Genomic DNA, 13,733 nt, shown 5'->3' with positions numbered 1-13,733 from the left:
ATATATATATATATATATATATATATATATATATATATATATATATAGCTATACGTATATATATTTGTATAATATATCTATATAAATAAATTTCATATTAATATGAATAAATATTTCATATTCATGTATTAGCATGAATTTGTGCAAGTCGAAATAGCGAGTGGGCCTCAATAAAGGTGAACACAATCAGGCTTAAAACGATAATTTGTCGAATAATATGTAGATTGCAAGAAATACGAAGAGATATTTGAAAATATAGTCAAGTAACATGCAGAAATGATATATACACACTTACATACAGATGTCTATCTATCTATCTATCTCGCTGTGAATGGACGGTAGAAAAGTTGGCCTTTTTGTATGGAAAAACGTTTTATTTGCCAAATATTTTTTATGAAAGAAGTGTCTAAAACCATCTACTTCAACCCCAGTAAATATGGTAATAGGAAATAACTTCATTTGGAGTTCATTTCGAAAACTTTAAAAAAAAATTTCTTCGGTTTCCTTGCCATATTTCAAATCGAAAATGGCTAAGCCAAACCATGAAGCCGACTTCCCGCCTCTAACAAAGTCAGAGGCGAAGGAAGCTGAAACCAAAGCCGTTCAGGTTGAACGCACACAAGCTTTAGAAAATACGTACAAAGAAGCGAATATATTTACTATTATAAACAGTGCCTCCATCACAGCTACCACCACTACCGCCATCACCACCACAACCAATACGAATACTGAAAATAATTTTGTCGCAGCTTTAAAGCTAAAGAAAAAAAAATCATGTGCTTTTCCAAGGAAGAACTGCTTGCTGTAAAGCAATGTTTAAAAAAGGCGACCACAGCATACAACAACAGACACCACAAAATATCACGGAAAAATCGCAAAAAACCCCCAATTATTTACATTACACTCAACCTAAAAACAAGGCTATACGAAAGGGCCACTCAAGAAAATGTAGAAAATGTTTAAGACTCACATGGGCCTTTAAAGACTACATCACTAGGGGAAACATATTTTCCACGATCGAAGTTCGATTCGACAGTAAAGAACCAAGGACCTCTCCACAAAGTCCTTCCAATCTGAAAATTTCCTGATGATCCCTACATACCTTGGTCACAGGGTCACAAAAATAAATATAAAGAATGTGCCTCCTGAAGTAGAAATAAAATGGCTCGTGTCTGCCATTTGTTATGACATCGAGGACGAAATCCATATCTTGGAAATCGCTGACCTAGACCAACAAAACTGGATTGGCCAAGAAGTCGAAATGCTTGCTCAAATTGATCCGAAGAATTTCGAATCCAATTGACAGAGGATTCGAGTTTGCATGTGGCTGTCGAAGGCAGAAAGCCACGTTGCTACGTTTGTGGTAGCAAAGCACACTTACAAATTAATTGCCCACTAGCACAGAAGCAACAACAACAACAACAACATCGCGAAAAACAACAACAACAACATCGCGATAAACAACAACAACAATCACAAGAAAACCAAAAACCGAGCAAAAAAACAGCACTGCTACCCACTCCGCTATATGCACAACTAATTAAACAGCTCTACAAGCAAATAAAGGAACATCAGCAACCAACAAGTCAGCCCAACCAAACAACACCACCACCAGCAGCGCCACCTAGAACAGAAACAACACCATCATCACCACCACCAGCAGCGCCACCTAGAACAGAAACAACACCATCATCACCACCACCACCTACAACAACAACTTCAAAGGAGGAAGAGAAAACCAAAAAGACTCATATCCAACCCCCAAAAACCCATACACCACACCCCATCTGTCACCAACCAGCACCAACACCAACAACACAGTCAACACACTCAGAAATAGAACCCAATACCCTTCCGCTCCCACCTGATTCCTCCGACATGTTGTCAGATGAAGACGACACAGAGGATTGGCATCAACACAAACACACTAACACCAAACCCTACAACAACGTTGACAGCCGTAAGCTCGAATGGAATACATTAGGTAAAATACCAACTTTCAAACATCAGCTTTCAAGCAACTCTGCCGTCCGGTACCAAACTTGTGCGACTTCATTACAACAAAGGCGTTCTATAGAGGATTAGTGGAGGGGAGGTGCGACGACGTTCTCGGGCAGAATCTTGGCCTCGACGAGGAACACCTTACACGCCTGTCCAGGACAACTTTTGGGCCGGGACCTATGAACAATCACCAACGATCCCTGGTATGGCAGTGCTATCGAGAAGCATTACCTGTTCGGGATAAGCTCTACAGGCACGGTTCGAGACACACCGGACCGACTTGCCCGAGATGCGATCAGAGCGACGAAACTGTTCTGCACGCATTCGTGCAGTGTCCAACCATTTCCGACCTGTGGGCTTATGCCGAACGGCTGCTGTCACGTGTGGGACGAGTCCGCCTGTCGGCTGAGTATGTTGTTAAAATTTCTCCGCCACCTTCCATCAACCGAGAAGGCAAGGCAGTCTTCATCGTACTGGTGGCCATGATGAAAGAATGTGTGTGGTGAACTTGAGCGAAAGGATTAGAGACAAACACTTACCCCTCTAGCCAATCACTCATCAACTTTTTCAAGTACCACTTGAAAAGGAATGTGAGAATGGAGAGGCAGGTTCTGTCTCGTGAAAATTTAAATAAAAAGGTGGGTGAATGTAGCAAAGATGGGGCGTGCGAGTGACGAAACCACTTTGAGCATGATCCTGTAAATGGAAAAAAGAGAGAGAGAGAGCACTTTGCTCTCATGTGTTTATTCCCTCACTTCCTGAGGTTACCGTGGTCTTTTCCGTAGGTTTTTCTTTCCACGGATAAACCTAATCTTGCTTTTTACATTTTAAAAATTCTTCTGTGATACACGATCCCTTTTGATCGTTTTTTATTTCCCGATCCATTTTGACCGGAATTTTACTTTTTTTTTCTTATTTTTCCCCTTTTCTTTTTCATTTTCGAAAAGAAAAATTCTACATTTGTATTTGTCCCTCTGTGTTCAGCGGCTAATAAAGAAAGTTATCTATCTGTCTATCTATCTATCTATCAATTTCTCTCTCTCTCTATCTATCTATCAATTTCTATCTCTCTTTCTCTATATATCTATCTACTAATTTCTCTCTCTCTCTGTCTGTCTGTCTATCTATCTATCTATATTCTTTTATATTCTTTTCTCTTTTACTTGTTTCAGTCATTGGACTGCAGCCATGCTGGAGCACCGCCTTTAGTCGAGCAAATCGACCCCAGAACTTATTCTTTGTAAGTCTAGTACTTATTCTATCGATCTCTTTGCCGAACCGCTAAGTTACGGGAACTTAAACACACCTGCATCGGCTGTCAAGCGATGTTGGGCGGAGGACAAACACACGCACGCATACACACACACGCACGCACACACACACACACACACACACACACACACACACAAACGCACACACACGCACACATACACATATATAAAACGGGCTTCTTTCAGTTTCCGTCTACCAAAATCCACTTATAAGGCTTTGGTCAGCCCGAGGCTATAGCAGATGTCACTTGCCCAACGTGCCACACAGTGGGACTGAACCCGGAACCATGTGTTGGTAAGCAAGCTACTTACCACACAGCCACTCCTGCGCCTAATATATATATATATTAGGTGAAACATGTTCGTATTTATTGGTATTAAGTAAGGCTGGTAATCGTAGGTAGAATCCAAAGCTGAATCAGAGGAAAGGAGGAAGAAGCGGTGCTGATAGTTTCTTGCAGTTGTTTTAAAAATAGATGCGCATAGGATGCGTTTCCATGCAAACTATCGGCAGCCTACATTGTAGCTACGATGTGTTCCATTATCGAGGGAAGAATGAGATAGGGTCTTAACATGATAAAATGATCTACGAGTTGTGGGAGGTGTAGAGAGGTGAGCCTAAAAGGGGAGAGGCATGAGAATACACGGTCACAATAATAGGAAGATTGGTAGATACTAACAAACACAACAAAGGATAGATATATAACTTCAAGAGTTAGAGGAAGATATATAGAATACATGGCCTATGCCAGTATTGGCAGGGAAAGGAAATGCTAATTGGGATGGTGTGAAAAGCAATATGTGTAGATTGCGGACAACTAATGAGGCTGAGGCAAGTAAATTAGAATTATCAGTTAGCTAGACTAGCCACCGGAAGCAGGGGATAATGTGAAGAAAGGGCTTAGAGTTTCAGGGTGGGATGGGGAACGTAAAAACTAAAACATACCTGTTAGCCAATAGCTGTGTGATAAGGTAAGCAAACACAATGTTTGTGGGAAGGAAAGGATTATGGTAAGTAGAGGAGAGAAGTAACATGAGTGAGGGGTAATGTAAGTAAATCAGCTGACTACGAAGAGATTCAAGTTTAGAAGTTTACTGCCAATAAAGCTTCCATTATTATTATTATTATTAGTTGTTGTTGTTGTTATTATTATCATTATTGTTCAGTAGTTTTATTTTTATAACGTGCTTTCACTTCACTACCGAGCGCAGCTCTGTGCGCCTTGGGTATGTGCTGTGGTTTGCTGTGGTGCTCTTCTGGTTACTGTATTGAAAGTGTTTTGCGTAGGATGTGTGCAGTGCCCAGTAGTGCAATTTTCTGTATGTTATATATATTTGTAAGTCCTGGTGTTTTTGCTATGTATTTGTCTGAATATTTTTTTATTATACCTAAGGCACCTACTATGATAGGAATTGTTTCTGTTTTTAGATTCCACATTTGAGTTACCTCTATTTCCAGGTCTTTGTATTTTGTCCACATTCGAGTTACCTCTATTTATTTTACTTTTATTATTATTATTATTATTATTATTATTATTATTATTATTATTATTATTATTATTATTATTATTATTATGTTCCATTTGTCGTGATATGGGGGTTATATCTATTTCATTCTTTCTCTGATAATGGAACAGATCGCAACTACATTGTAGGCTGCCGATCGTTTGCATGGAAACACCTTCTGCGCATCTATTTTAAAATCAACTGCAAGATACTATCAGCACCCCTTCTTCCTCCTTTCTTTGGATTCAACTTTGGATTCTACCTACAATGACCAGCTTTACCTAATACCTATAATTCGGACTTATAACCATTAGGGACATGTTTCACCTGATATTTTATCGAGCCTTTGTGGTCTATACTCTTGTAACGACTCAACCCACTTGCTTGGATATTTGAATGTCATATATACATGTTATAATCATATATTATAGAATACCCAAATTTGAAACAAAATTGAAGAAATATTTATGAACACACAGCTCCCAAATGCAACTGCCATAAAACACAAGAGTTATAATCTTTACGTACTAATTAATTTGCTTATACAACAATTTACACCTAAAGGCAATTATATAGACCAAAAAACTTTACACCTAACCAAATCCTTTTGTGAACATCAAAGCATAGCAGAAATAAATTTTATATATTTAAACTCTATGACATACCTGATTAATAACCCATATCATCCAAATAAAAACAGGAAATACCCTAAATAACATGTAATGGAACTGACCAGCTATAACAAATCACCTACTTACATTCTTTTGTGAATCTTCTATTAATAAGTTTTTAGATACTGTACTTTGTACCTTTAACTTTTACATTGTCAAATCAAAGGATTAAATCCAATAAAACCAAAATTAACTAAAAGTAATGGCACATCCTATACCTACTTAACAAAAGGGGCACACCTAAATATATACAGTTTCTTACAAAGTTCTATATGCATGAATAAATTCTAGACAATAGCATAACCTTAAATTTAATCAATAAAAATTTCTCCAAAACACCTCTCTATAACAACCCATTTACCACTCTACCTAAACCCTCACGCGCAAGGAAGATTTAAACTCAACTGAGACTATATAAAGTCAAGATTCCTCAGTGCATCGCAGTGCGACGATGGCTTAACTGACCGAATCTTTGAAGTCACTGTCAATAATATTCTTGTTTAAGAAAAATAAATAGATGCATACATACCTATGTTACATGTGTGTTACATATGTGTATGTATATATGTAAATGTTTTTCTATAGTTATATATAATATGTAATATATATGCATCTGTCTGTCCGACCGTCCGCCTGCCTACCTATAATATATTTGCATCTGTCTGTCTCTTTGTCTGCCTGCCTACTTACATATCCATCCATCCATCCATCTATCTATCTACATATCTTATGCAAATGCATGTGTCTGTTTTTTTAAAATCTATGTGTATTTATAGCTATTGAGAAACTGTACGCAAAGACTGACAACCTGAGATATACCGAGATAGAGAGATTAAAGACAAACATCAAAACATGAAAACATGTTATTTCCTGTCTTCAAACTCCGTACTTTACATCTCCCTAAGATATAGTCTTATAAAGATTTATAGCAGGCTGTCATAGTCTGTGAACTTAAGCTGGCAAATACAGACGCAAACTTGGTTTAAGAACATCTCTTATAACTACCTGACACCAAGTTCGAGTAGACCGTGCAGATGAAACCTTTCATTGTGCATAAATGAAAATCGGTAGAGGTAAAGAGCTGAAAACCTGGATGGTCTATGAATTCTTTTTGCTCTTCGGTGGCAGACTTAAATCCTTCGGCTGTTTAAGCCTCACCATCTGGTCTTGAGTCGCCTTTCGGGGTGTGCACACTTTTACAAGCACTAGCATTATGTTACCAGTCTGCATATAACCCTGGAGATGCGGTTTCTTCCCTTCCTTTTCACTGGTGACGGAGGCCCTCTAAATTGTAAAACATGTAATTTCTCCCCTGACTAAACTATGGAATATTTCTTCATATTCATCCATCTGCATTACCTTTCTCTGCTTAACTCTTTTCTTTTCAACAAATTACCATAAGCATATAATACCCTATAATGCTAACTAGAAATAGTTATTCAAACTTAGGAATAAATTTTAAGCTACGTTAGACTTTTCTTCTTCCTCACAGCATAAAATTTATTCTGCTTTTGAATTATTTCTATTATGTTCGCCAGCAGACGCATATCATCTTATATTTCGTCATATACTATAGTTTTACTAGAAATAATTTTGTGGGGAAGAAACCAATATCATTAGCATTATTTCTATACGCACGGGCAACAACTCCTGCCATATTTGGATAATTTATAGTTCGTAATTGGAACACGAGGCTAGAAATTTTGAGCGGATCAATCGATTACATCACCTTCAATATTTGACTGGTACTTCATTTTATCAACCTCGTAAGAATGAAAGGCAAAACTGAAATCGGCGTGATTTGAACTTAGAATGTGAACAGCCAGAAGAAATAATAATTTTGTCCCGTGCTCTAACAATCCTGCTAATCTCCCACTTATGTTAGGAAAATATAATGACCGATGTCTAGTCAATCAAGTATTAGAGTGTCTTGTGATATACTTTCCTGCTTATTGCGTTCTGAGTTTAAATCAGACGGTGAAAATTCACATTTCGTTCTTTCTTCGCCGATAAAATTAAGCCCCTTCCGCAGTAAAGTTTTGGCTTTGCTCTCATGTTAGTAAACATTGATATAATTTTATAGGGTAAGAGCAGGAGACATCACCGGACATAGTTGGGTTATATAATGACATTCAGAGAAGTAGGGTATGATTTGTGTAATAATTAAAGTACAGGACAAATTTATTTTTATATTTACTGGAGCTATTTGCGTTCAAACAAAGCCGAAGTAAACTTGGCATTTCCTTTTTCCGTGGTCAATCAGCTAACTATTGGGACGAAAACTATTTTCTATTCTACATTCCCTCCCTTCTCTCTCTCTGAATCGGCTACACTATACTGTAAGAAGGACCTCTTTATATACACACACACACACACACACATGCACACACACACACACACACACACACACACACACACACACACACACACACACACACACACACACACACACACACACACACACACACACACACACACACACACACACACACACGTGGCTGTGTGGTAAGAAGCTTGCTTCTCAGTCACATGGTTCCAGGTTCAGTCCCACTGCATGGCATCTTGAGTAAGTGTCTTCCACTATACCCTCGGGCCGGCCGAAGCCTTGTGAGCAGACTTGATAGACGGAAACTGAAAGAAGCCCGTCGTATGTCAATCTGTCTGTTTGTCTGACTGTCTATGTGTGTGTGTGTGTGTTTTGTGTCTCCCCACATCACCGCTTGACAACTGATGCTGGAGTGTTTACGTCCCCCTAACTCAGCAGTTCGGCTCAAGTGACCGATAGAATAACTATTAGGCTTAAGAAATAAGTCCTGGAGTCGATTTGTTCAACTAAAACCCTTGAAGGCGGTGCTCCAGCAGTAAAAGAATATATATATGTCCATATGTGTGTGTGCATGTGTGTGCGTGTGAGTGCATGTGTGTGTGTGTTTGAGTGCGTGAGGGTGCGCGCATGCGTGTGTACATGTGTGTTTGCGTACCTGCTCGTGTGTTTGTTTGTGTGTGCGCATTCGATTTCTCAAAACTTCCAGACAAGCTTTTGAGAAACACACTAGTTTTTTCCCGCATTAATTCGGTAACAACACATCCAAATTAAGAAGACTCTGTTAGTCACTTTAAGATACTAACTGCGTAACCTTGAGAACGTCGACCAAGAAACCTTAAGTCACAAGGTGAAACAGATTCAGGTAATATCAACGTTAAATACGTAGGTCTTTGATTTTCTAAAATACTGAAGTCATATCATAACGGCCAACAGAGCCCTTTCTAAAATGTCTAGCAATATGTAGTGTACAACAAGGCATAATTCTGGGACCCTACTTTTTAGCCTCATAATATTCTCTAATATAAATATTAGTGGTGACGCAGTCACCTAGTAAATGTACAAGATTATTCACTAGTTGACAGACAAAGATAAAATTGTTCAGAAGAGTCGGGTGAAGATTATTAGAGGACGTGGGCGAGAAAATCAATTCAGATAAGAAGCAGAAAATGAATAAATGAAGAACTACAGATGTTACTGAATCAGATAGCAAGAAGATACATACAAAGAGAATAAAGTAAAATGTCCAAGAAAAGCGTAGAACAGCATGAGATACATATGTGCAACGGATTTTTTTTTACAATAGAAAACAAGCTGTGATTTCAAATACTTTTATCACATTATATCGCCAGATTTACGTAATATTGGATAATGTCGTTAGATTAGTGTAAACTTAAACCGTATTATTTTTGCATAAGAGATGGAAAACGATGATGGTAATGTTGTTGATGACGAAGACGATGATAATGTTGATGACGACGATGTTGATGATGATAATACTAATGGTTTCAAATTTTAGCACGAGGCCAGCAAGTTGGGAGGAGGGGGTAGGTCGATTACATCGACTCTAGTGCTCAACTGGTACGCTTTTTATCAACTTCGAAAGGATGAAAGGCAAAGTCGACATCGGCGTAATTTGAACTCAAAACTGAAAGACGGATGAAATGACACTGAGCATTTCTGCCGGAATGCTAAAGATTTTGTCAGCTCACCGCCTTAATAATAGTAACAAAAGGAATAATAATATTAATAATAATAATAATGATGATGATGATGATGATGATGTTGTTGATGATGATGGTGATGATTATGATAATGGTGATGATTATGATCTTGATGCTGATAATAATAATAATAATAATAATAATGATAATGATGATGATGATGATTATGATGCTGATGCTGATAATGATGATGATGATGATAATAATAATAATAATAATAGTAATAACAAATGCCCTTATGCAGTACCAGGCAGTGTGTTTCATGGCTTCTCACCTTAATTGATTGGAAGTGTTATCATGGACATTGCTGTCTTGGTACAAAAGATAGGCGACAGCAAATATTCTGCTCAATACCAGATTTGCTTGTCAGTTGTTTAACCTTAACCAGTTGAACATGTCCCTCAGTGGCTGACGATATGTGCATCTCTGATCATGAGCAGAAGTAGTGGGAGAGCATCATAGTCATGTGTTGAGAAGAATTCTTCGGGGGTTTGGATAATTCATCTTTGGAAACGTGTGTTTCGTTCAACATCCTTAAATAACCCTTATTCAGGGATCTTTTGAGCGGGATGGGCTACTGGACCCGAAGAAAATTCTAACTGGTCCCCACCTGCGAGGCCATGCGCTGTTTATCTTGATATAAGATCACTGTGTTGCACACATATGGTTGTGATGCATGTGCCTGTTGTACTCTCATCAGACGGGTAGTCATGATGGGTATAATGGGCTTCGTATATTTTAACCAGTGTCATTTTGATAGCATGCATTGCTCTCTCAATAATAACAATAAGCCTAAAGACGAATGAAATCACGCTAAGTATTTTTCTAGGCATGCTAAAGATTTTGCCAGCTCGCTGCCTTAATAATAATAACAATAGTAGTAGTAGTAGTAGTAATAATAATAATAATAATAATAATAATAATAATGGCAACAACGACGACGATGATGATGATAATGATAAAAATTATAATAATAACAATAATAATAGTTAATACATACAAACAAGACACACTCTATACAGCAATTATTCAGTGAAATAAACTTTCACCAGCAAGCTATGCAACAAACACATTACACACTCAACACACAATAAAGCAGTAACACAACAAAGACTACCTCAGGAAAAAACAAAACAAAAAAACTAACACAATACAATACCAGGAAGAGTTTGCGCACTCCCAACAATAGAAAAGGACACACAATGCTACACACACCCCAGGAACACCGAAAATAAAAAAAAAAACAGAAAAAATAGAAAAATGAAGACGACAGAAAAAAAGGAAAGAAAAAGAGAGAAAGAAGAATATTTAATCAAACAGTTTTGTATAAATTTGATGATATTCTCCTGTCATTCATTCCCCCAGGGCGTGATGTTAAGAACGTGCAAACATATTTCTCCTCATACATTCTAAGAAGTGAAAGTGGAGCAGATTCAGAATATTTTCTGAGAATACGCACTTTCAAATCTCCTTCAAAATTGCAGCCACTTGAAACGAAATGTTCAGCAAGTTCTGTCGAACTACTGTTATTGTGCCTGACGTCGAATCTGTGCCCATTAAACCTTTTGTTTAATTGTTCTGTTGTACAACCAACATGAATAATGATAATAATAATATTTGCTGATTTGCTAATTGAAATCGAAAAGATGTGACATCTCAAGACGGTTACAATACCAGTGTTAGTAGGAGCGTTTGAGATGATCAGAAAAAGAACTGAAAATTATTTGAGGATTATCTCTGGCTTACCATCCATGCAGGAAATGCAAAAGATTGTCTTAATTGGTACGTCACACGTATTGCGAAAAGCATTGTCGCTGTGAATTTTCTTTCCTTTTCATTCTGTATTTTCTGCCTTCTTTTTTTTCATTGTTTCATCTTTCAATTTTCTTTCTGTCTTTTATGCCCTTCTTACTATCGCATGACTTTATAAAGGAACAATCTGATCTCTTTATTTTAATGGCTTTCCAATGTATACAGCGAGTTTCTTTGTCCTAGGTGTCAGGAAAACACTCGGCAAGAAATGGAAACAAAATTGAAAGAAGCTAATAATGATAATAATAATGATGATGATGATGATGATGATGATATTACTACTACTACTACTACTACTACTACTACTACTAATGATGATGATGATGATGATACTACTAATAATAATATTGATGATGATGATGATGACAACAACAAAACAACAAAAACAACGACAGCAACAACAACAGCAACAACAACAGCGACAACAACAATAATAATAATGATGATGATTTCAAATTTTGGCACAGGGCCAGCAATCTCGGAGGAGGAGATAAGCCGATTAAATCGACCCCAGTGTTCAACTGGTAGTCACATTATCGAACTCGAAACGATAAAAGGTAAAGTCGATATCGACAGAATTTGAACTCAGAACGCAGAGACGGACAAAATGCCGCCAAGCATTCTGCCCGGCGCGGTAACGATTCTGCCAGCTTGCATCCTAAATAATAATCCTTTCTATAATTGGAGCAAGGCCTGAAATTTTGGGGGAGGGTGTAGTCGATTTTGCCGACCCCACTACCCAGCCGGCACTTGAATTTGAACTCAGAACGTAAGGACGGGCGAGATACTGCTAAGCATTTATCCGGTGTGCTAACGATTCTGCTAGCTCACCGCCTTCGCCGCCTAAATAATAATAATAATAATAATAATAATAACTGGAATAATAATAATAATAACTTGAACGACTCATGTACTGAGAAGAGCATTATCGCTGTGAAAACAACATCCATTCATGAATTTATTCATTTATTAATTTTTTTAGATACAGATTTTACCTGCGAATTTGCGTGTGTAAACTGGGACTGCATACAATGAGCTTCTCTGCCCTAGGTGTACGGAAAACTCTCGCCGAGAAATGGGAGAAAATTTGAAGAAAGAAGAAAAGAAAAGCAACGACAACAACAATAATAATAATGATGATGATGATGATGATGATGATGATGATGGTGGTGATGATGATGATGATGATGACGACGATGATGATGATCACGATGATAATGATGATGATGATGATGACAACGACGACGACGATAATTTTCCCCCAGCTTGCTTTATCGTCAATATGTTTTAATATCACATAAGTATGACTAAGTTCGTTAGCAATCAGGTGGTTTTCTCTTTTCTGTCTCATATCACCAACCCACGTACACACACATGCACGTACGCGCGCACACAGACAGAGAAACACACACACACACACACACACACACACACACACACACACACGCACATACTCATGAACATTATGTGTACATCGCTCCTATATATACATGCATATATATATAAATATATATATACACACACATACACACAGATGTACACACACACATATGTGACGCACATGTGATATCTCTCTCTTTCTATTTATCTATCTATCTATCTATCTATCTATCTATCTATCTATCTATCTATCTATCTATCTATCTGTACGTGCGTGTATGCGCGCATGTGTGTATACCTGCAAATGTGGCTTGTGTACAATGGCACTAATGATTGGATGACAGATGAAAGAAACGAAAAAAATATAGATTTAAAGTCGTGGATATAACTATTTGAGAAAAGGGCTTTTGAAAAAAGAAAAAAAATGAACAAAAAATATGAGTGATAGGAAAGTAGGCGGTCATTCTGCTATGAAAATATTCATATGATAGCTATTATTTTTTAATGATTATGTGTGATATCCCAGTTGATATATTATATCTGGGTTGGGTGCTCTCAGTTCCGTATAACGTTTAATCCTTTTAATCGTTTACGTGTTGTGTGAATATCGGTAACTTTTCTGGTGTACACAAATGACAGGTGTTGGAATTTTGATATTTGTCAGAGGAATCTAAGTGACCTAATGAGATATTGTTGGTTGGGTTTTAAGCTTCAGATTCCAAATATGACTGGCGTATGTAGTATTTTATCTTCCATGCAAATTCCTCATTTGCGTGGAGTTTCACAAAATCGAATATTTACAAGGCTGGCTCTCTGTAAATATTACTTAACTTATATACATTTAACAGTAACAAAAATAGTAAATTTTTGATTTATCAACACACTTTGTATAACATAAATTTCCTGTTATTTTAACGAGAGCTAAATCCTCCTAATTTATTTAATAAATCTAACATCAACACTAATAAAACCTTACACACACACACACACACACACACACACACACACACACACACACACACACACACACACACACACACACACA

The sequence above is a fragment of the Octopus bimaculoides genome, chromosome 6 (assembly GCF_001194135.2).
Source record: "Octopus bimaculoides isolate UCB-OBI-ISO-001 chromosome 6, ASM119413v2, whole genome shotgun sequence".
Classification (NCBI taxonomy): domain Eukaryota; kingdom Metazoa; phylum Mollusca; class Cephalopoda; order Octopoda; family Octopodidae; genus Octopus; species Octopus bimaculoides.
This window is presented reverse-complemented; position numbering follows the sequence as displayed.